This window comes from Lissotriton helveticus, chromosome 3_1, assembly GCF_964261635.1.
Source record: "Lissotriton helveticus chromosome 3_1, aLisHel1.1, whole genome shotgun sequence".
Classification (NCBI taxonomy): Eukaryota; Metazoa; Chordata; class Amphibia; order Caudata; family Salamandridae; genus Lissotriton; species Lissotriton helveticus.
In genome coordinates this window covers 618,501,384-618,523,735 of record NC_136061.1, presented here as the reverse complement: position 1 = coordinate 618,523,735, position 22,352 = coordinate 618,501,384, and the positions used below count along the sequence as shown (strand labels likewise).

The 22,352-nt window shown below is 51.1% G+C and overlaps 1 protein-coding gene across 1 annotated transcript in view; it reads right to left on the bottom strand.

Annotated features, from left to right (window-relative positions):
- FADS1 (fatty acid desaturase 1) overlaps positions 1 to 22,352 on the bottom strand; it is a 544,935-nt gene that overhangs the window by 422,733 nt on the left and 99,850 nt on the right. Inside the window, exon 2 of the mRNA XM_078680603.1 lies at positions 10,845 to 10,955. The gene's annotated coding sequence lies outside the window, so the exon portion shown is untranslated. The remainder of the gene's footprint in view (positions 1 to 10,844; positions 10,956 to 22,352) is intronic.

Sequence of the window (22,352 nt, the reverse complement as noted above, 5' to 3'; positions counted from 1 at the left end):
CGGGCAGTGTGGCGAGTCGGCGTGTCATTAGTCCTGTAGCTCGTGGACCACCACAGGGCCTGTCCAGTCTCACACTCTCTTTTCTCTCACACAGAAACTCGCCCTCGTCGCCGGCTTAGGATTTTGGGAGGTCCCCCGTGTTCCCGGCAGCACCCCCCCCCTTCGCACAACAGGCGATAGGACCTAGTCGGTGAGGTAAGTGTACGGGGGCAAGGTCGTTGTTGGGTGGCAGGGCTTTTAGGAGCAGGTCAAGCCAAAGTAGCGCAAGCCGTTCCATTGTCAGCATGTGGTTGTGCCTATTGCGTCCCCTGTGAGCGTCGTGCCACGCCATTCCGGCTAGTGTAGGTAGTCAGAGCTGTTGACCCCAACTTTATTTAATACATGTACTTTGGCTCACAGTTACTTTTTCTTACAGGGGAAGAGCCAAATTTAGGCATGGAGAGTCAGGGGTCCCCTCGGCTTTTTACGCAGACGTCACAGGTCGACGATTCAGGGATAGGACTCTCGCAGGATGCGCAGATGAAGGCATTGATGGACTTGATCAAGGCGAATGGGGTTGCGTGGGCTTGTGAACTGTTGACAGCCAACCCCCCCAGAGTCCCCAGGGCCGGCCTCGTCCTGGAACAAGACATTGTGGAAGAGCCTGGTCACACCAGGTCCAAATGTGTGCGGAAACCAACAGTGAAAGACTTCCCAGCTGAGTCTCCTCCCAAAACCAGGGTGCCCGAACTGGTCAGGAATGTGATTGTGCATGCCCCAGCCTCACCCCCGGCGGTGACCTCGGTTAGCGCCCCCCGATCCCCTCGCCCGGTGGCTTCCACAGCAGACTTCGCCACCAGGGAGGACTTGGGTAAGCTCACGGTTTCGCTCTCTGTCTTCATGTCAGAAGTTAGAGCGAGTTTGCTTGCCAACCCACCGCCGTCTTTGTCGCCAGCAGGCCCCTTGGAAGTGGAGCCACAAAACATTGCTCCTCCGCCCACGGCTCCAGTTGACACGCTAGTTGCTCGGGTATGGGGCGGGCTTCAAGGTGGGGTCAGCAGGGCAGCGCCCGAGTGTTCCCTTGTCGACGTGGCGTCGCCGGTGGATTGCTTACCACCTATCTCAGTTATTGCGCCATCCCCTGCCTCAGTATTGCTTGCCCCGTCCCATGTGTCCACAGCCTTACCCGCGCTCCCAGCTGCACCTGCGCTCGTACCCATGTCAGTCCCCTCTGCGCCAGCGGTTAAGATGACCATGGCCCCTCTACTGTCTGGTAAATGTTCATTGGCCTGGCAGGTGCCCCAGGCAGCAAAAGAATGTATTTGGCGTAGGGAATTTGTCAATATCTTTTCCTTCCTCATGGTGGGTGCCGTTGGCTTTGACATCAGGAAAGTGGGTGCCAAAGATGAATATAAGAAAGTTCGTTTTCAGTCCTGGCCTGAGAAAACAATTAAAAACTGGAGACAAGCTTTCTCCATCCTAGCAGCAGTGATCACTGAGCGCTTCCCAGAGCAGGCGCAGGGCCTTTTTCAATACGCGAGTGTAATAACTGATGAAGCGGAGTCAGCTGCGGGCATGGGGTGGTACAGGTATGACTGCGAATTTCGCATGAAAATGGCGGTCTGCCCTGAATTGGAATGGGACCAGATTGAGGTGAGACTCTGGATGCAACATATGGGTAAGGGTAAATTAGAAGGTGGTGGCAAAGTGAGCATGCAGGAAAAGAAAGCTGAAACTAGTAAGACCCAGTACGCAGAGAAGAAAGGTAATTTCAAGCAGTCCTTTCGTGGGGGGCGCGGCGGTGGAGGTAATAGACAGGCAAGCAGGAAAGGTTTCACAGCCACTTGTAGGTTGTTCAATGCAGGTAATTGCAATTGCACCTGGGGTAAGGCATGCAGGTTTGCGCACTTTTGCAGTAAGTGCAGTGGGCCACACCCCGGGTCAGCATGTGACAAGCGAGATTCCGCAAGCGCAACCAGCAAAGACAAGTAAAAACTGTTTCCAAGCTACCCCCTGTTCACTCCTTGCTGCGCACTCCTCTTCTCCACCCCCCCTGCACGGCCATGTTGATCCAAATACTTGTATTGTCCCCATCGGGGTTCCCTCCTGCCATGCCAAAGGCCCGTCCCCGGTTATCATTCCTAACCTTCTGCCCTTACTAAGATCCTATCCCAATGAGAAAGACAGGACTGTCCTGGCGGGAGGTTTCCTTGAAGGTTTTACAATCCCTTACCAGGGTCCCAGGGTCAGCAGGGATGCCGAGAACCAGAAGTCAGTCAGGGACCTCCCTGAGGTGGTAGGTAAGAAAATCTGCAAGGAAGTGTCCTTGGGGAGGGTTGCAGGCCCGTTCGCTTCACCTCCCCTCCCTGATTTTGTGGTGTCCCCACTGGGTGTGGTACCAAAAAAGGAGCCGGGGGCTTTCAGGCTAATTCACAACCTCTCCTTCCCGGAGGGCAATTCGGTGAACTCCTGGCTTACAGAGGGGGCTTGCTCTGTTTCCTACTGTTCCCTAGACATGGCAATCGACCTGGTGAGGAGAGCAGGGAAAGGGGCCTGGCTCGCGAAGGCGGATATTGAGGCTGCATTCAGACTTTTGCCCGTGCACCCAGATAGCCAGCATCTTTTGGGCTTCAAGTGGAGAGGGGAGTACTATTTTGATAAGTGCATGCCTATGGGTTGCGCAGTGTCGTGCGCCTTCTTTGAGGCATTTAGTACTTTTTTGCAGTGGGCCCTCTCATGGAAGTATGGTGTCTCGGCGGTGTCTCATTACCTTGATGACTTCCTTTTCATCGTAGTGAGGGCACTCAGGAATGCAGGGAGGGGCTGAATGCGTTCGTTGACCTGGCGGGACACCTGGGCGTGCCTTTGGCGCCTGGCAAGACTGAGGGCCCTGCACAGGTTCTAACTTTCCTTGGCATAGAGCTAGATACAGTTATGGGCGTGTCAAGACTCCCCGCTGAGAAAGTACAGGACCTAAAACGGGACATTCAGAACTTGCTAGGAAAGGACAAGGCACCGCTGGGGGTCATCCAGAGTCTCCTGGGCAAACTCAATTTTGCGGCCAGAGTCATTCCCGTAGGACGAGTGTTTGCTAGGAGATTAGCCAGAGCCACAGCTAAGGTCTTCAAGCGCCATCACTTTGTAAAGCTGACAGCGGTCTTGAAGAAAGACCTGCAAATGTGGGCTGAATTTTTGTCAGACTTTAATGGGACTGTCACCTGGAGGTCCCCGTGGGTGGACAGCCCTGAACTTAGCATGTTCACCGATGCCTCGGGCAGGGAAGGTTTCGGGGCAATCCTGGGTGATTTGTGGTGCGCACAGGAGTGGCCGAATGCCTGGCGTAAGCGGGGGATCACTTCCAACATAACTGTCCTGGAGCTCTTCCCCATTGTGGTAGCGTTGCATCTGTGGCCGGCCCCGTTGTCCAACAGGAAGGTCCTTTTCTGGTCGGATAATATGGCAGTTGTGCAAGCTATCAACGGTCTAACAGCCAGTTGCCTGTTGGTTCTTTGCTTACTAAGGGAGTTGGCTAGCAGGAGCCTGCGCTGCAATTTGGAGTTTAGGGCGAGGCACATTGCGGGGGTCACTAATGTTGCGGCTGACGCTCTTTCTCGTTTTCAGTGGGACCGTTTCCGGGCGGCGTGCCCACAAGCGAGAACAGAGATGACCCCCTTCGCACCAGGACTTTGGCGCATCTTGGAGTGGAGCAAGAACTGAGAGAGTTAGGGGAGAGGTCTCTAGCCCCAGGTACTAGGAGGCGCTATGGTAGTCATTTGGCAAATTTCCGGAAAGCAATTGTCGAGTTGAGTTTGTCCCCCCTGCCACTGGATGACAGGGTACAAGCCTTTGTGGTCTGGGCCAAGAAGCAGGGTAAATCCCACTCCTGGGTTTGCGGACATCGGGCTGCTATCAGTCATGATGCCAGGTTGAGAGGGGTAGGCGATCCGACCAAGTCTTTTGTAATTAAGGCAGCCCTTAAGGGGTGGGCGCGTGATGAACCTAGGACCCCAGACAACAGGTCTCCTATTGAGTTCTCCACCCTGCAGGCCATGTTGGCGGTCCTGCAGTCGGTGGTGTACTCGCAAATTGAGGCTTCCCTTTTTTCTGCGGCTTTCAGCCTAGCGTTCTTTGGGGCTTACAGGAGCAGCGAGCTGGTAGCACGCTCCAAGGCAGATATGTCCGGGGACGCATTAGGGGTGGCGGACATAAGTGTAGAGGTAGGCCTGTCCATCACCCTCAGACGGTCCAAAACTGATCAGGCAGGCAAGGGGTCTGTTATTTCGCTGGCCCCTTTGGGTGATCCCTCTTATTGCCCAGTGGTGGCCCTCAAGTCTTACCTCACCTTACGTCCTGCGGTCCCGGGTTACCTCTTCATCCATGCTGATCTGAGTCCCTTGACCAAATACCAAATGGATAAAATAATGCTAGCATGCCTTGATAGAGCTGGTTTGTTGAAACAGGGGAAAAGGTTTTCCAGCTATTTATTCCCAATTGGGGTGGCCACCTCTGCGTTTAAGGCAGGCTTGCAGCCAGAGAGTGTTCAGAAAGTGGGGCGCTGGGAGTCCCCCTGCTATAAACGTTATATTCGCCCATGAACAAGTTATCCTGGCCTGGTCAGACTATTGTATATATGTTTGCTGTGTTCCTAGTTGTAGGCCTTTTTGCCCCCTTGCAATTTATTTGTGCACTCTTTGTCAAATAAACATTTAAAACGAATTGCGTTTTTCTTTGACAGGGTCAAGAGTGTGGGTCTTGGGGCATTCCACAGTCGCCAGGTTGGGCCGGTGGGCAGCGATCAGGCACTGGACGCAGGGCTTCGCAGAAATCGACTGTGTTTGGATGGGGTTCCCTGGCATGCGTTGGAATAGTCTGTTGCACAGATCACAGGTAGCTTTAGCTACAGCGGGACCGCCACCTCAACACTTGGTGATTCACCTGGGTGGTAATGACCTCACAAACTGGGGGAGGTCAACCTTACTCCAGAGAATGAAAGAAGATATTGAGGTCATCTGCGGACTAATGCGTGAGTGCGAGATATGGTGGTCTGAAATTTTGCCACGTAGAGTGTGGTGGGGCGCTAAGTCGTGCCAAGCTATTGATAGGTCTAGGAAGAAAATCAACAGCGCCATGAAAAAATTTACCCAACAGAGAGGTCTGGGCTTCATCAGACATGAAATGATTCAGGACAAAATCAAAGGTTACTTCGAGGCGGATGGAGTTCATCTGACGCCTGTGGGCTTAGACCTATTCCTCCTCGATTTAAAAGAGGCACTTCTCAGCAAAGGTTGCAGGTAAAAGTGGTAGCGTTGGTGGGGGGCCCGAGCAGCGGCGGGGACCATCGCCCGGGCTGTGGCGGAGTTACAGGGCAATCCGGAACCAGAGAGGTGCAACACTGTACTTCAGCGGGCACATAGGGGTGCCAGAGCCTAACCTAGAACATCATGGGAGGTCTAGGAACCCGAGTCGGCGCCCCAGTAGTCCTTCGGGCGGTTGTGGGCCTGTGCAACCGGGGGTTTGCCTAGATACACCCCGCAAGGGGCGTGAGTAGTGTATTACCATAATGGTCAGCAGCTGGGTGGTTCGCCACTGTGCTGATTGGCTCATCAGGCGGGCAGGTGGCGAGAATGCGGCCTGCCCTTGGATTGCCCGTAAGATAACCCACCGTGATTACATAATGTTGTATGTAACAATAAACCTGCAGCAATTTTTCCCAATCTTAACACTTGTGTCTGTGTGTTATTTGCGGGATGTTGGTTATGTTGGGGCGGGGGGTTCCTGTGGCCCTGATGTGACTAAGAGGAGTGACCTGTGGCTGCCGCAGGGGCTGCTGTAGACCAAAAAGGAGGTGCGGACTGACGCAGGTGCTGTCTGTGTGCCCTGGAGGATTTGACAGAGGATTGGAGACTTGCAGGTGGCAAGGCCTAAACCTTGGAGCGTTGTTGCAAATGCCAACTATGGAGCAGCGAGGCCTAGCAACTGCGAAGCTTGCGTGACGGTGAGATGTTGCACCGAGTGCTGCTGACTGGCCCTGTGCCATTGAAGGCGAATCGTGGGGCAGCGTACGCTCTGGCGTAATGGTAGTAAAGCCCTGAGCCGGACCTGCTCTGCGGATTCCTGGGTTGGCAATTCGACCTGCGGCCAGTCTAGGGAACGGTGTGCCCTGAGGGGAGACCTGGCCACAGGAGTACAGTGAAGCACTCGCACAGGAATACTCTGGCCAACGGGGCTGCGGGCGGAGCCCAGAGTAGCATATTGGGAGCCTGCCGACTGCGCTTGAGACTGCGGGTCTTTGCGCACTTCAGGGGAATATGAGGACTGTGGTGTAATTCCCCAGGATAGAGGCATGGCGCATGGTTAGCTTAGTAATAAGGGGACAACCAAGAAGGCACTCCACTGCAGTGGAACATCGAGGAGCATATGGTCTGGGACTCTGACCATCTGAGACAGCGATCAGCTGTCTGCATAGGCAGCTGCACCCTGCTGGAGACACCATCACGGGGGTATTTGGCGTGAAGTGAGACGCTGTGACCTGGCCCATGGAGTAGGGCCAGAACTGTGCACACAACCCTGGTTGGAAACAGTAAAAGACTTGACTTTGAGAACCAGGTGGGCACTGCCAGGCCTGCACCCGGAAGAACGATTTGGGCACTGGTGGAATGAAGCGGAGGTACTTGTGTGCAGTTACGCGAGGCTGCAGTGAACCTGGCAAAAAATACCTGCCTTGTGTAGACTCACTGTTGGGGGCGCAGGCCTGAAGAGATAAACTGTCCACTAGACATTTAAGATTAAGTGTGAGTGCGCCAGAAACTGCAGAGGGGAGTACACAGCAAAGTGATTAATGCAGGGGTTGCATGTAAGCCTCCCAAACACATGAACTGTGTGAGAACATTGACCAACGGAAACAACACATGTGTGGGTGCTCCCGATCTGTGGTGGGAGAGATCCCTTCGAGTATAGACTGGTGGCTGTGTCCGGCTGGAGCTGAAATGGGAGCAGAGGGCCCTGAGGACATGCTGGAGCACTCAGAGGCGCTACCAGTGGAGCTCGAGTAGAGGTCTATTGGAACCTGCTGCCAAAGTAAAATAAAACAGAGGGACAGCGACCTGTGGCACCTCAAAGTGCTACGGGTCCACTTAGAGCAGCGATCGTTGAAAACACTCTGTTGTGAGGGGAAGAAGCTAGGATTGCCTGGCAGAAATGGGTAAACCACGAGCAAAACCGACTGGGCAAGTTCTGGAAACTGATGATACTGCCCCAGAAAAAGTGCAAAATGACATGGGCGACCCAGTGCAACAGCAGTTGGCGAAAGTATTGGAGGCTATCGCTGATACCAAGGCCACCCTTCACAGGACATTAGTACAGTGTCGGTGGGCCTGGGCCTGCTCAGGGAGGAACACAAAAAACTGGCAGAAAGAGTAAAGGACACAGAATAACAGTTATGGAGCCAGCGCAGCAATCACTAGTGACGCAAATGGGAGACCTTACAGATCGCATCCGCATACTGGAACGGAGAGCGTAAGATGCCGAAGGGCGTAATAGAAGGGGGAAACACCCGTTACAACGGATATATCGCATTGCGCTGCCATCGCAACGCGACTATTACATCGCGGCTGGCAACACAACGCATGTCATCCGGACGCATGGTACTACATCGCACTAACATATACATCGTTAACGGCTACATCGCAAGTGATGATGCGTACATGATAAACTTTGTAGAATCTTTGTAGAAAGCGCACATGATGCAAGTGATGATGTGTACATGATAATCTTTGTAGAAAGCGCACATGATGCAAGTGATTGTTTATAGCGCAATATGTAGCAATATTTCATAAAGGGATATCTATTTTTAATGCTTACTGGAATCGCACATGATAGCACATTTTCATATTTAATATGTTTTTTAACACTACCTACATCACTAGCAATATGTAGCAATATTTCAGAAGGGATATCGATAATCTTTGTTTAAAGCGCACATGATAATCTGTATTAAGCAGCAGTGGCTACATATTTCAGCGCACGCAAGGGATGCCAAACATATAAATCGCTAGCTGTGTATAAATCGCTAGCTGTGTATTGTGTTTATTTTTATAGCGCACATACATCACTAGCTGTGTATTGTGTTTCTTTTTAGAGCGCACATGATAAACTTTTTATAAACAAAGATTTAAGCAGCATTTTTATAGCGCAATATTTCTACCCAAGGGATGAAAACATATACATTAATCTGTTTTTTATTCTTCATATATAAAAAAACATTCACAGCGCACATGAAACATGTACCCAAATTTTCCAAAATAGCGATGCCAAGGTGTGGTACAGCGCACATGAAACATGTACCCACATTTTCCAAAATAGCGATGCCAAGGTGTGCTACAAAACGTCCAATTAAGAAAGATATGACAACATTTACATATACATGTTATCATTGCCATGCGTCAATAACAGGAACAGGATGTGGTCTGACGGATACCTATGCCGACTTTGGTGCTGTCAGACAAGGTTCGATCCTCATATCAAGTCAATTACAGCGAAGAATGTTATATTTAATCAACAATGGCTATAGTATTATTCTTATTTTAAAACCATATAGCTACTTTCTAGAGGTCTTTACCCCTCATATGTAAATGTAAATGTATTGCGATTTATATAGCGCACTTATCACCCGTAGGCATCAAGGCGCTTGCCTTGGGAACCCGTCCTGGTATTCCCCTGTGAGATAGCCCCAGCAGGGTATCCACAAGGTGAAAGCCAGGCATCCCGCCGCGAGGGGCCGTAGTGGAGATTAAGCAAGCTATTGCCCAGAGTCGCAGAGTGTGAACCCGTGAGTCGAGTAGGCACCGGAACGAGAATTATCGAGTCCATGGAATTTTTGAGCCCAAGACCCGGCGAGGCGGGGAATTGAACCCTGGTCCAGGACCGATCTCAGCTTCCGGGTCTGCCGCCTCTAACCCCTGAGCCACACTTCTCCACTTCTCCATATCATGTCATTTACAGTGCAAAATGTAATATTTAATAAACAGTGCAGTGGCTCTAGTATTTTTATTATTGTATAACCATATTACTACTTTCTAGAGGTCTGTGGGTGTTGGGAACAATTTTTAATAGCAGTGGTATGTGCAATTTCACGACTGCATTAATTAAGAAACATCTGCCAACATTTACATATATATGTTATAATTACTACATCATATATGTTAGAATTAACGCATCAATACCACGAACCGGATGTGGTCTGGATACCTATGCCGACTTTGGTGCAGTCGGACAAGGTTCGAGCCTCATATCAAGTCATGTACAAAAAGGGAAGATTGATCGTCGTGAAGTCGCCTGGGGTCGGGCAGAGAGTGGGGGCCAGGGGTTAGAGGCGGGATGAGGCATTAAAAAAAAAGAATGCAAAAACTGATGGAGGACACCACAAATCGCATTGTAAAAACGTGCGATTTAGTGGCGTGCAAAGTAACCTACATGCGCGTAGAAGTCAACGCATTGGCGTTGCAACATCGTACGATGTTAAGGTACGCGATCTTGTGGAACATGCGATGTAATGACCGTGTGGTTAAAGCATGCGGTGTAATGGTTTATGATGTGTGAACATACATCCAATAGAAGGAACAACATAAGAGTCCTGGGAGTACCCGAAGGAATCGAGGTCAATGATATGGTGTCCTTCCTGGAACAGTGTCTCCACACAGTGGTGGCCCCCGAGGACCTGTCGACCTTCTACACGCTGGAGAGTGCGCACAGTGTTCCGGCCAGACCATCAGCAGTGGGACAGCCTCCAAGACCGTGTGTGGCTAGGTTCCTCCATTTCAGAGATAGAGATGCCCTCCTGCTTAGAGCCGGAACTGACAGCCTGTATATTGTAGACAGTAAAGTTTCCATCTTCCCTGATTCCACACTGGACACTCAGAAAAGAAGAACCTCATTCTTAGAGGTCAAGAAAGCACTGAGAGAGGAGGGGCTCTTTAATCTTTCCTGCCCAATTAAGCATACTCATAGTTGAAAAGAGGCACTTTTATGATGACCCCAGGTCTACTTGTGCATGGCTGGAAGAATACAGGACCAGAACCCCCCAGTCGACACAGACACAAGTGGTACGATCCAAGAGGCGAGAACCCTGGAACAGACGCCTCAGAGGAGGGGCTCCAGGCTGTCCCAAGTCCTCACAAACTGAAAAGGAGAGAGCGGAGTCCCTACAGGCAGTAGCGGCCATCATACAAGATAAACGGCCCCTTCAGAGGCTGGGACTTGCTCCTCGAGAGAATCTGAGGGGCTTGACCCAGACTCTTCCCATAGTGGCAGGTTAACACTGCCCGTGGTGACCCCCAACACCGCTGACGAGATCATCTGATGTAAAATATGATTAGCGAACCTTGGGGTGGGTGGGAGGGCACCCAATGCCGGTCGGAGACCAGATTTAGATCACAATTACTCGGGCCTGGGCACATTACCTGTCTTAGTTTACACCTCTATCATGGTCAACCCCCACTAAGCCCTCTTCCTATTTGGTTTTAGGGCTTCATCAATTGGGGTGCAAGGGTCCAGTTTGTTTTCTGACTTCCTACTAGCATTGAAGAGGCCAAGTTGTTTTTCTATCAAGTCAAGCTTCTTCAATGCCCTGTCACTAGGAGTTCAGTCACTGAGGATTTCTCTTAACTCTGGATCTCAGTGCGGCACTTCCTTGTCAGTCCGATATTGACTGGTAGTCTGTGTCACAGTCTAGTGCTATTTTGGGAATCCAGCTGGAAGAAACACTTTTTACACATGTGTTTTCGAACACAGAGTACTTTAGCTACACTACATGGCACCCTATCAGTTCACTGCTGCCCTGGAGCATGGCACCGTAACACTTCACTTACCTTTTTGCCTCGGTCCTCGCTGGGTTCTTCGGGCGCGAGCTCCCCAATGTGAAGCGGCTTTAGGAATTTCCTCACAAAGTTGACGTCTGGATGGAAAGCTCGGAATGCGTCCTGTGGGGAAATCACAAAGGGTCATTGGTTACAGGTATGAAGAATTGCCTTGCCAGCCAACAGGAAAATGATGCCAAGACAATGCCTCAGTGTGGGTGAGTAATCCCTGTGAGTACTGTGAGGCTTCTGTAAACCAGTCCAGTGGTTCCATTTATTGCCACCTTCAAGAGGTATCAGAGACCCCTTCAGCAGCAATAACTTTGTACTCGCTCAGGGGGTCCAGGACAAGAATATGGAGTTTTCAATATTATCAACAGGCAAAGTTATCGCGACCAGAATATCTGGTCCTAATAGTTAAAGAAACACAAATAATTATATATGTTCTCATGGTCAGTGTACGTTCATGTGGAGTTAGAAATAGTAAACCAACACGTACCTGTAAAGTGCTTACCTTCACGATTATTCTGCTAGTCATCATTTAGGTCATGATATTTTTGCATGTTTATACTTTTGTATTTTATATTATGAGATACAGGCCTCCTGGAGCTGAATTTAAGAGAGCAGGGACATGGCCTGCAACCCAGATAGTCTGTCTATGCAATGTCTCATTGACGCCAGGAACCAACGAGGACTCTTAACTCTGAATTCACTCTGGATCATGCAGGCCCCCACGTTCCCATAATTCCCTGGGCTACTGGTAAATTCAGTACTCGTTGTTACGCCTGCCACCAGACCTTGGTAAAGCGGCATTAACACGTGTTTTGCGCCGCTTTGAGGATGGTCAAATACATATTAATAAACAAATGCCTTAAACAATCACCTTGAACCAGAACTATCTCTCACTACTGCCTACTGTCACCAGAGGCATGTGGTCCACTTGTTATCGCCAAACCATTAACACATTCCAAACGTTTAACAAGGGACACAACGTATTCGTCTGACGTGTACAGTGCATGCAGATAAAAACACACGAGATGTATTTACATAAGAAGAAACAGACGAACACACGGACTGTGGCGAGAGCCCGGATGGATGGTTGGGTGGCAAAGGGTGTGGTGTAGCCTGAGGGATCGATAAATGCGTTTGTGTGGGTGGAAAGACGGAGTGGGTGGGTCGACTGATTGGCACGGACGAATGCACGGGTGAATATATCAGTGTGAGTGGGTACAACGTGATACAGAAAACAATGGTCCTAGAACCTAATTTGCAACAGCAATTTAATCAGAGCACATAGTTAATAGGATTCATGAGTTCAGAAATAGAGCCTGAGGCCAGAATTCCGGCCAGACTCCTAAACACGATATAAATAAATTATTTCAGGACATCGGATTTTGAAGGTTAAAAGATACACACACAGACCAAGAATAAATATCCACCAAACAATTTAATGTATTCTTTTTTAGGTGGACACTCTTTTGGTCTTCAAGGAGTAACAGTTATGATGAGGTTGCTCCAAGAGGGAACGTGCTAATAGAGTGAGATGTGCTCAGTGTAAAGGAAAAGAAGGATTCAGTGACATAGAGAAGAGGAACTGCATATTATTTCAAAAAGCAATACGAAATGGTTAACTTTCACCATCATATGCAGCCTAGCTATACAAAATTATATACACCGTTAAATTATAATGTGTATGACTACAGAATTGAATTCAGCTTCTTGCACGATAGGGGACAGCAAAATGATGTTTATAGTCTAGGCCTTAGTCAAGGGCGTCGACGTTTCGAACCGGCTTAATGCGCAAGGGAAATTCCAGCTTTGGCCGTGCGGATCTTCATCAGGACTGGGGGAGAAGGGGCAACCTGGAGGGAGGTAGTTAATGCACCCACTACGTGTGGCGTGTAGCCACAGGACAGTGCAACCAGTCAATGGCTGTTCAATGTGTCATAAGTCTTCATCTAGGCATCATGGTTATAGCACTCCGTTTACGTTCAGGAATTAAGCCTGGAAAAGGGGCGGACGCCGTCTCAACCCGTGTCTGGGTCGCGGTGAATAGATCGGCCGTCTTGGGCCAGCGAGGGATGTTCGCCGTGCCGTATCCTGCAAATGATTTGCAGGATGCGTCCGCCCCTTTTCCAGGCTTAATTCCTGAACGTAAACGGAGTGCTATAACCATGATGCCTAGATGAAGACTTATGACACGTTGAACAGCCATTGACTGGATGTACTGTCCTGTGGCTACACGCCACACAAAGAGGGTGCATTAACTACCTCCCTCCAGGTTGCCCCTTCTCCCCCAGTCCTGATGAAGATCCGCACGGCCGAGGCTGGAATTTCCCTTGTGCATTAAGCCGGATCGAAACGTCGACGCCCTTGACTAAGGCCTAGACTATAAACATCATTTTGCTGTCCCCTATCGTGCAGGAAGCTGAATTCAATTCTGTAGTCATACATGTTATAATTTAACGGTGTATACAATTTTGTATAGCTAGGCTGCATATGATGGTGAAAGTTAACCATTTCGTATTGCTTTTTGAAATAATACACAGTTCCTCTTCTCTATGTCACTGAATCCTTCTTTTCCTTTACACTGAGCACATCTCACTCTATTAGCACGTTCCCTCTTGGAGCAACCTCATCATAACTGTTACTCCTTGAAGACCAAAAGAGTGTCCATCTGAAAAAGAATACATTACATTGTTTGGTGGATATTTATTCTTGGTCTGTGTGTGTATGTTTTATCCTTCAAAATCCGATGTCCTGAAATAATTGATTTATATCGTGTTTAGGAGTCTGGCCTGAATTCTGGACTCAGGCTCCTGTTTCTGAACTTATGAATCCTATTAACTATGTGCTCTGATTAAATTGCTGTTGCAAATTAGGTTCTAGGACCATTATTTTCTGTATCACTGAGTATGTAACTAGGCAAGTATTCTTTCACCCCTCTTTTCACTTTCGATTCATCAGTCTCTAGGAGGTGGGTGGGTGGGTGAACAACTTTGCTACTTGGTGGGTTGAGGAATTAATATGTGTTTGAAGAGTGAATAGGTGCTTGAGGGGATCAATGAAACTAGTGTTAATGTGTCGGGTGTGAGTGGGTGGATGAAGAGATGGTGTTGTATTTCAGGGGGCCGGCAGGTAGGTGCATGCATGCAAGTGTTATGGAGCACAGTTCATAGACTAATGAAAGCATGAGTGTGGGTGGATTCATAGAGTAATCATACATGCACTGCCTAGGGTGGCCGAATGTTCGACAACTGAGTTGTGTTGGTGGACAGATGCATGGTAACCTTTAGTAGATTCACCAGGTAGGTGGATGGTGGGATGGGTGCTGAACCACACTGGTACAGCCAGATAAATATTGATCACCAAATTATTACTAATCTCATGTATTTCACTTATTTCTCTTTAAGTAGAATGGACAATCACAGAAGGATAAGTGGTTTCCAAAAAGTATGACTCCTTACACTAGCAATGAAGAAATGACCACCAATCAATCAATCAAATCAGGACATTTGTAAAGCGCGCTACTCACCCGTGGGGGTCTCTAGTCACGTGGGGGGGATGCTGCTACTGCTCGAATAGCCAGGTCTTGAGAAGTCTTCTGAAGGTTAGCAGCTCCTGGGTCTGCCGTAGGTGGGTGGGGAGGGTGTTCCAGGTCTTGGCGGCGAGGTGTGAGAACATTCTGCCACCGGAGGTCGCTCTTCGGGTGCGGGGGATTGTGGCGTGGGCGAGGTCGGGGGAGCAGAGCTGGCGGTTGTGGGTGTAGAAGGTGAGTCGTCTGTTGAGGTATGCTGGTCCGGTGTTGTGGAATGCATTGTGTGCGTGGGTTAGGAGCTTGAAGGTGATCCTTTTGTTGACGGGGAGCCAGTGCAGGTCTATCAGCTGGAGTGTGATGTGGCTGCGGTGAAGGATGCCGAGGATCAGACGTGCAGAGGCGTTCTGAATGCGCTAAAGTCGTTTCAGGAGTTTGGCCGAGGCTCCTACGTTGAGGGCGTTTCTGTAGTCCAACCTGCTGCTGATCTGAGCCTGGGTGACCGTTTTTCTTGTTTCGGTGGGGAGCCACCTGTAGATCTTGCGGAGCATTCGGAGGGTGTTGAAGCAGGAGGACGAAATGGCATTGAACTGCTTTGTCATGGAGAGAGTAAAGTTGAGGATGTACCCCAGGTTGCGTGCGTGGTCGGTGGGTGTTGGTGCTGTTCCCAGTGCGGTTGGTCACCAGGAGTCGTCCCAGGCCGAGGGGGTGGGGCCGAGGATGAGGACTTCCGTCTTGTCCGAGTTTAGCTTCTGAGGGCTGTTCTTCATCCACTCGGCGACGGCTTTCATCCCTTCGTGGAGGTTGGTTTTGGCGGTGAGGGGGTCTTTGTTGAGGGAGAGGATCAGCTGGGTGTCGTCGGCGTAGGAGATGATGTTGAGGTCGTGCAGTTGGGAGATGTGGGCGAGCGGTGCCATGTAGATGTTGAACAATGTCAGGCTGACGGGATGAGCTCTGGGGTGCGCCGCAGGTTATGATCTCTGTGGCTTCGGAGCGGCAAGGGGAGAGGTGGACGCACCGGGTTCTGCCGGAGAGGAAGGAGGTGGTCCAGTACAGAGCCTTGTCTCGGATCACAGCGCCATGGAGGCGTGTGCGTAGGGAGTAGTGGCAGACAGTGTCGAGGGTGGCTGACAAGTCCAGGAGAATGAGGCCGTGGTTTCGCCGTTGTCCAGCAGGGCCCTGATATCATCAGAGGCGGCGATGAGGGCAGTTTTGGTGCTGTGGTTGCTGCGGAACCCGGACTGGGACGGGTCCAGGATGCGGTTTTCCTCAAGGTAGCGGTCAGTTGTCTGTTGACGGTCTTCTTGATGACCTTCCCCGGGAACGGGAGCAGGGAGATGGGCCGGAAGTTCTTGAGGTCCTTAGGGTCAGGCTTGGGATTTCTGAGTAAGGCGTTGATCTCTGCCTGCTTCCAGCTCTACGGGAAGGTCGCTGTCTCGAAGGAGATGTTGATGGCTTTCCGGAGATGGGGTGTGATGGTGGTGCTGGTTTTATTGAAGATGTGGTGTGGGCATGGGTCTGACAGAGACCCGCAGTGGATGGTGTTCATGATTTTGATGGTGTTGTTGTCATTTATGTTGGTCCAGGAGAGCAGGGGATCGGTGCGGTTGGTGGTCGCGGGGACGGAGGTCTCAGTGGCTGTCGGGGCGGTCGTGACATTGTAGCTGTCTTGGATGTCTGTGATCTTGCGATGGAAGAAGGTGGCGAGGGACTCGCACAGGTCTTGCGAGGGTGGGATGTCGATGGTGTTGGAGCTGGGGTTGGAGAGTTCCTTCATGATGCTGAAGGGCTCTTTGCTGTAGTGTGCATTAGTGTCTAGGCGGTCTTTGAAGGAGGTCTTTTTGGTGGATCTGATGAGGTGATGGTGTCTGCAGGTGGCATTCTTGTGGGCTGCGTAGCTGTCTGGAGTCTGTTCATGGTGCCATTTCTTTTCGAGCTTTTGGCAGGTTTGCTTGGAGGCCTGGATATCCTCGGTGAACCAGCTGGCTTTCTTGCTGGTGTGTCTGTTGAAGGGTTTCTTGATTGGGGCGATGGTGTTGGTGCAGTCGTCGATCCAGTGTCTGAGGTTGCTGGCGGCAGAGTCGGGGTCGGTGGGTGGGCTCCGGGAGAGGGTGGTGGTTATCTGGTCTTTGGTGACTTTGCTTCAGCAGCGGTGAGGGATCTGTTGGATGCGGTGGTGCCAGGTGGGTTTCCGGAAGGTGAAGTGGATGCAGCGATCGTAGGTCCAGTGGAGTTCGGTGGTGTGGTTAAGGAGATTTGGGAGCTTACGGAAAGGTGGGGTCAAGCGTTTGACCGGCAGAGTGGGCCAGTGCTGTGACGAGTTGTCTGAATTCAAGGTTGGCGAGGTTATCGATCAAGGTGGTGGAGTTGGTGTTGTTGTTCTCGAGGTGGAAGTTCAGGACCCCGAGGAGGATGTAGTCTGTGGAGGCGAGGGCATGTGTACTGACGAAGTCGGCGATGGAGTCCTCGAACTGTGGCTGGGGTCCGGGGTGTCTGTAGACGAGGGTGCCTCTGAGGGTGGTGTTAGTATTGGTGTGGACCTGGAAGTGCAGGTTTTCGGCGGTTCTGAGGGTGTCGTTGGTGTTTCTCGAGACTCTGAGAGTGTTCCTGTGGACAATGGTGATTCCTCCTCCTACTCAATAGGTGCGGTCCCTGCGGGTGATCTTGTAGTCGTCCGGGATGGCTATGGTGATGTCGGGTGCAGAGGAGGGGTTCATACAGGTCTCCATCAGGAAGACGACGTCTGGGGAGGTTGAGTCGAGTAGGTCCCAGAATTCGACGGCATGTTTGCGGGTGGAGCGGGTGTTGAGAAGAATGCATCTGAGGTGGTTGCGTTCTTTCGCGGTGGGTGTATTGGCGGGTCGGATGCTGGTGAAGCTGCAGTTCCAGCAGGAGAAGGGTCCTTGGGTGCGCTTCGGGGTGGCCAAGAGACAGGCGTGCGGTCGTCCGGTGTTGAGTGCTTGGAGGGTGTTGGCGTTGTAGCGGCATCGTGGTGTAGGCGGGGGCCAGGGTGTCTGGCGCTGGGCGTGGTCCAGGCGCGGACGGGCGCAGACGGGCTTGCCTTTGGCACGCCTTCGGCATGCCATGGGCGCGCCCACTGTGCAGCGGCCGCCATATAAGGGGGGGTGGGAGGGAGGAGCAGCTGAGAGGCGGGGCTGGGCGAGCAGGGGGGGTGGGGCTGCAGGGGATGCAGCGGCGGGAAAACCAGCGGAGAGCAGGGGCACGGAGGCAAGGAAGGGGGCACAAAAGGCTAAGGGCCACAGTGGAAAAAGGCACAAAAGGGAACAAAAGGCAAAAGGGGCACAACGGAGAAAGGGCACAAAAGGCAAGAGGGAACAGAGGGAAAAGGAAGCAGAAGAGGCACAGAGGCAAAGGCAACAAGCATTTACAATGCAATGGTTTCGCCTTTGGAAAAGTTAGAGCTATTGGCATTGCTCATGCCATTTTTTTTTTTTTTACTTATAAATAAATGGCATTGTTATTTACATTGCCAACAGCCCACACAGCCCTCACAGCCCACACAGCTCTCACAGCCCACACAGCTCTCACAGCCCACACAGCTCTCACAGCCCACACTATGCTGCTGTCTCTAAGAGAAGCACTTCCCAAATTCAAAACAGATCTCAGTTTCAGAGATTCATTCCCCAAATGCAACTCAGACATGTGCTTTCCCAAGGAAATATACTGAAAAATTAAAACAAGCATTTACAAGTGGGGCCAGAGACACGGACAGCGGGAGGGGGGGGCAGGAACGGGCACACGGACAGCAGGAGGGGGGCGGGAACAGGCACAGGCACAATCAAAAGGCAGAAGGCAAGAAAAAACAAAACAAAGTTGTATCTGTTATTTTGGTGCAGGCTAGAACTCACTTGCATGAGCTAGCTGCACAAAGGCGGAGTCTCATTTCAGGCCTGGAGGGACTCCCTGCACAGGGAGGGAGACTGGGGACAGGCCTGAAGGGACTCACTGCACACAGAGGGAGACTGAGGACAAGCATGGGGGGGACTCACTGCACACAGAGGGAGACTGAGGACAAGTCTTGAGGGACTCACTGCACACAGAGGGAGACTGAGGACAAGTCTTGAGGGACTCACTGCGTCAATCTTTTTGGTTGGTATTGAGTAAATAACGCCCCCCTTCCTCCGGTTGAACTTTGTGGCCCAGACACTGCAAATAAAGATTACCCATTTAGCAGGGCTCTGTGGAGTCTGCCTACTCGAAAAATCAGCTATGTTCTCTTTTGCCCCCCAAAAGTACACAAGCACTTCAAATCTAAGAAAACCCATGCCATATTCATTACATAGCCAAAGGCCTGTGTGATGCCTTAAAATGGTCGCCTACATACTGTGGCCAAGTCTGGTCCAAAAAGTTTTTTAAAGGACAGCGTTAATTCAAGTCACTTTTAAAGGGTTCATGCAACACGTCAAGTTGCTGCCAATATGTGAAAATGTTCTTTCTTTCTTTCAGTATTCTGGAATGGGATGATGTTTCCAATAGCCGGTCCTCCAGAGTAGAAGAGGGATTTAGTGACCTGTCTAATACCGGAGGCATGGCTGAAAGCAGCATACTTGACAGGAGTTACAGCGAAGTAGAAACAGACAATGCTCCTGCTACAGCTCCTACTCTGAGTGGAAAAACTGTTCAGACCAGATGTGGAAGGCAAATTAGAATGCCCAAACGTTATGAAGACTTTGTTCAGGATTAGTTGTATTTCTGTTAATATGTGAAGGAGGGAGATGTTGTGACTTAACATTGTGGTCCTTACCGGCGACCTTACTTTTACTGTTGTGCGTTATCTATGTTTATACTACGTCACGCATTCCATTTTGGAATGCTAGGAATGTATTTAAGTGACGTCACCCGGCCTCCCGGCATATTTCCCCTTCCCTCCTTGTGATTATACTACCTCTGCCCCAGCTGTTGTCTGTGGGCCTTTCTAGTATATATATTTCAATAAATACTTAATTTACTCCACTTTGGTCCGTACTTACATTACAACATCGGAGCTCTTCAATAATGTGGGCCTGGTCAGGGAAGTCCCTCTCGGGGGACTCGGCATCAGGTAAGGCCCCACGGGCCTCTCAGCACACACACTCGCACTGGAGGGGCGGGCACCGGCAATGTGCCCCGACGCCCCCCTCTCCTTTTCGGCCACTCGCTGCTATCTTCACCGGCGGGACTCGGGGGAGCCTCGCTCCACTGCGGCACTCCTCCGGCGGCCGCTCTTCGGCCGGTATACTGCGGGGCTCTCCCTAGCTCCTGGGAGCCCCGGGGGGAAGCTCTTAGTCTTCCCGTCGTCTCGTCATCCCGCCCCCGGCCTGCCTGACTTCCTGTGCTGAGGGCCGCCAATGGCAGCGCGGCCCTTGGCAGGGAGGCGGGCACAGCACCTCCTTAGCGATCTCCGGGCCAGCGGCGGCGAATCACGGGCTCCCTCTTCAAGCAAATTATAAAGCGAGGTGGGCACTCGCTAGGGGCAGCAATCCAGGGGGCCAATGCCGGGTGGGCACCGGCTAAATAAAACAAATAAAGCGCTCCCAAGCGCTAGTGAACAAGATGCCGCGCTCCCAGGCGCTAAAGCAAAAATAAAGCGCTCCCAGCACTCGTGGCACAATTACAGCGCCCCTAGGCGCTATGAGGAAAAAGCAAAGCGCTCCCAGGCGCTTGGAGGCCAAAAGAAACAGACATCGGCCAGCAGCCTCAGTGCGCAGCCCACTCCTGCAAAATCCACGAACAAATGAAATGTGTGTCAAACTGAGGCTTGAAACGCTGGCACTCAGCTTCCGGTCGGGGAAAAGCGATTCAGTCTCTCATCTGTGACTTTGGTGTTTATAAATGCAATTTATGGTATAGAGATTTGGCTTTAATTAAGTTCCATCTGAGACGTGCACTTGTTTACTCTAAGTGCCGCGCTTTTTTAGAAGAAGGTCCAGACGCAATAGCCTTGTCTCAGACTGCTGCTACACAGTGCCAGTTTGGCCCGTAGTTTGGTTCCTAGAGAGTGGTTGTCTGACTGAGCCATGTCTGCTGAGGTGGCGAATTCAGGAGCTCGTGGGCGGCTTGCCAGGATCACGAGACTGATGGCCGAGTGTGGGCCGGAGGTGGGACTGAAGTTCATGATATTTCACGGTAGGGGTGCAAAGTGGCTGGTACGAACGGAGGGGTTGCACTGGGAAAGCACGAACGGAGGGGTTGCACTGGGAAAGCGCCCCCAGTGCCACCTGAGAAGTGTAAGGGATAACACACAGTCTTCTGATGTTGCGTAACGATGATGTATAGTTGCTAGGGCTGCCGTCTTCCGCCCATCTTGAGTCGCAGAAGGGTTGCGGTGCCTGTAAAAAAAAACAAGCCCAGAACAAGCCAACTACTACCAAAATAAACTAAAAACAAGCCCAAGTCGTCAAAAAGCGAACAACAAGCACCTACGAGGACACAGGGGGCGGGAGAGGACACGGACGGCGGGAGGGGGGCGGGAGAGGACACGGACGGCGGGAGGAGGGCAGGAGAGGACACGAACGGCGGGAGAGGACACGGACGGCGGGAGGGGGGCGGGAGAGGACACGGACGTCGGGAGGGGGGCGGGAGAGGACACGAACGGCGGAAGAGGACACGGACGGCGGGAGGGGACACGGATGGCAGGAGGGAGGCGGGAAACGTGCACAGGACAGCGAGGGGGGGGCGGGGAGGCACACGGAGGGGGCGCGAATGGACAGCGCATCTGAAATCACTTTCAGTGAAAGGGGAGGGAACGGGAAAAAACGTAACTCCGCCCAGGGAAATAATCTCGGGAACGCCCCCGAATCTGGTCCGGCCTTGACGGACAGATCCGGCACCCAATGGCTAGCCTCCATTTATGGAGCTAGCCAATGAGAGCCGGGGGACGTTCCCGAAGTCCTTATTGTCAACAAAGGATTTCACCTGCGCCGAAAAGCTGCGCAGAGCGCAGCCTTCGGCAGGCGAAACCCAAAAAGGGCACAGAGAGCAACACAGCAATATAGGGCAAAAGAACACTAGCAGTTACCAGTGTGAGCGCGTCCTAAGGCGAAGGGGCCTCGAGTTTACAATAGCGGCAGCGAGCAGAGGGATACGTGCACACAGGCGGTGCTGTGCGGCGTGGAGGAGCGAACTGCCTGTGGACAGGGTCAAGGGTCGCTCCAGAACAAGATATTACTGTGGATATCAGAGATATTAATATGTATCATTTAATTTTGCTCAGTGGCAGTCAAACAACTGTAATGAATGCTTTTACTCACCTCAATGGTTTTCACTGTAAAACTTTAAAGGTGAAAGGCGGACCAAACCATGCAGCTTCAAACATATGGCCTGCTCAATGCACTCACATTCCTTAAGAGGTTGTAATAACTGATGCAGCTATCATGAGGATGCTGTTCAAGGGCCGGGCTATAAATATCCAAAGATATGCCCTTCAGTGAGGCTGGTGCCCCCTACTCTTTTCTCCCTCCAGTGGCTTCCAAAAGGGGAGAGAGCTCTAAGTAACACTGCCTGCACCACACATTCAACACTTCACTCCTCTGCACCTTCTTAGCTAACCGAGAAGCGGAAAATTTCAGCTGCCAACTGGGATTCAAGAAGCACTCAATCCCTTCTCCTGGAACATCCAGCCTTTAATTGGGAGCTTTGCATGAACCAAACTTTCTCTGGGAAGTGCCGCAAGAAAAGATTCTGTGCCTTGGCACCTTCGAAAAAGACCTCAAAGCTCTCCTCGTTGAATTACACTTGAGTTAACGTCTTCATTCCTCCTCACACTCTCTGTGGTGCATTCCGACCTCACCTGGTACGAACTATTGACGAACATCATGTCGTACAACATCCATTCCATTGACTCATTTTACCTGATTTTCATTGCTACGTTGTGGTACAAGTAGACCCAAACGTAGCTAAAAATGTTTTGTTTTTTTTTAAAACATTGGCAAAGTCAATAGGTCTCGCCTTTGCGAAAGGTTCAATTTTTTTTCTCTTTTCTACAG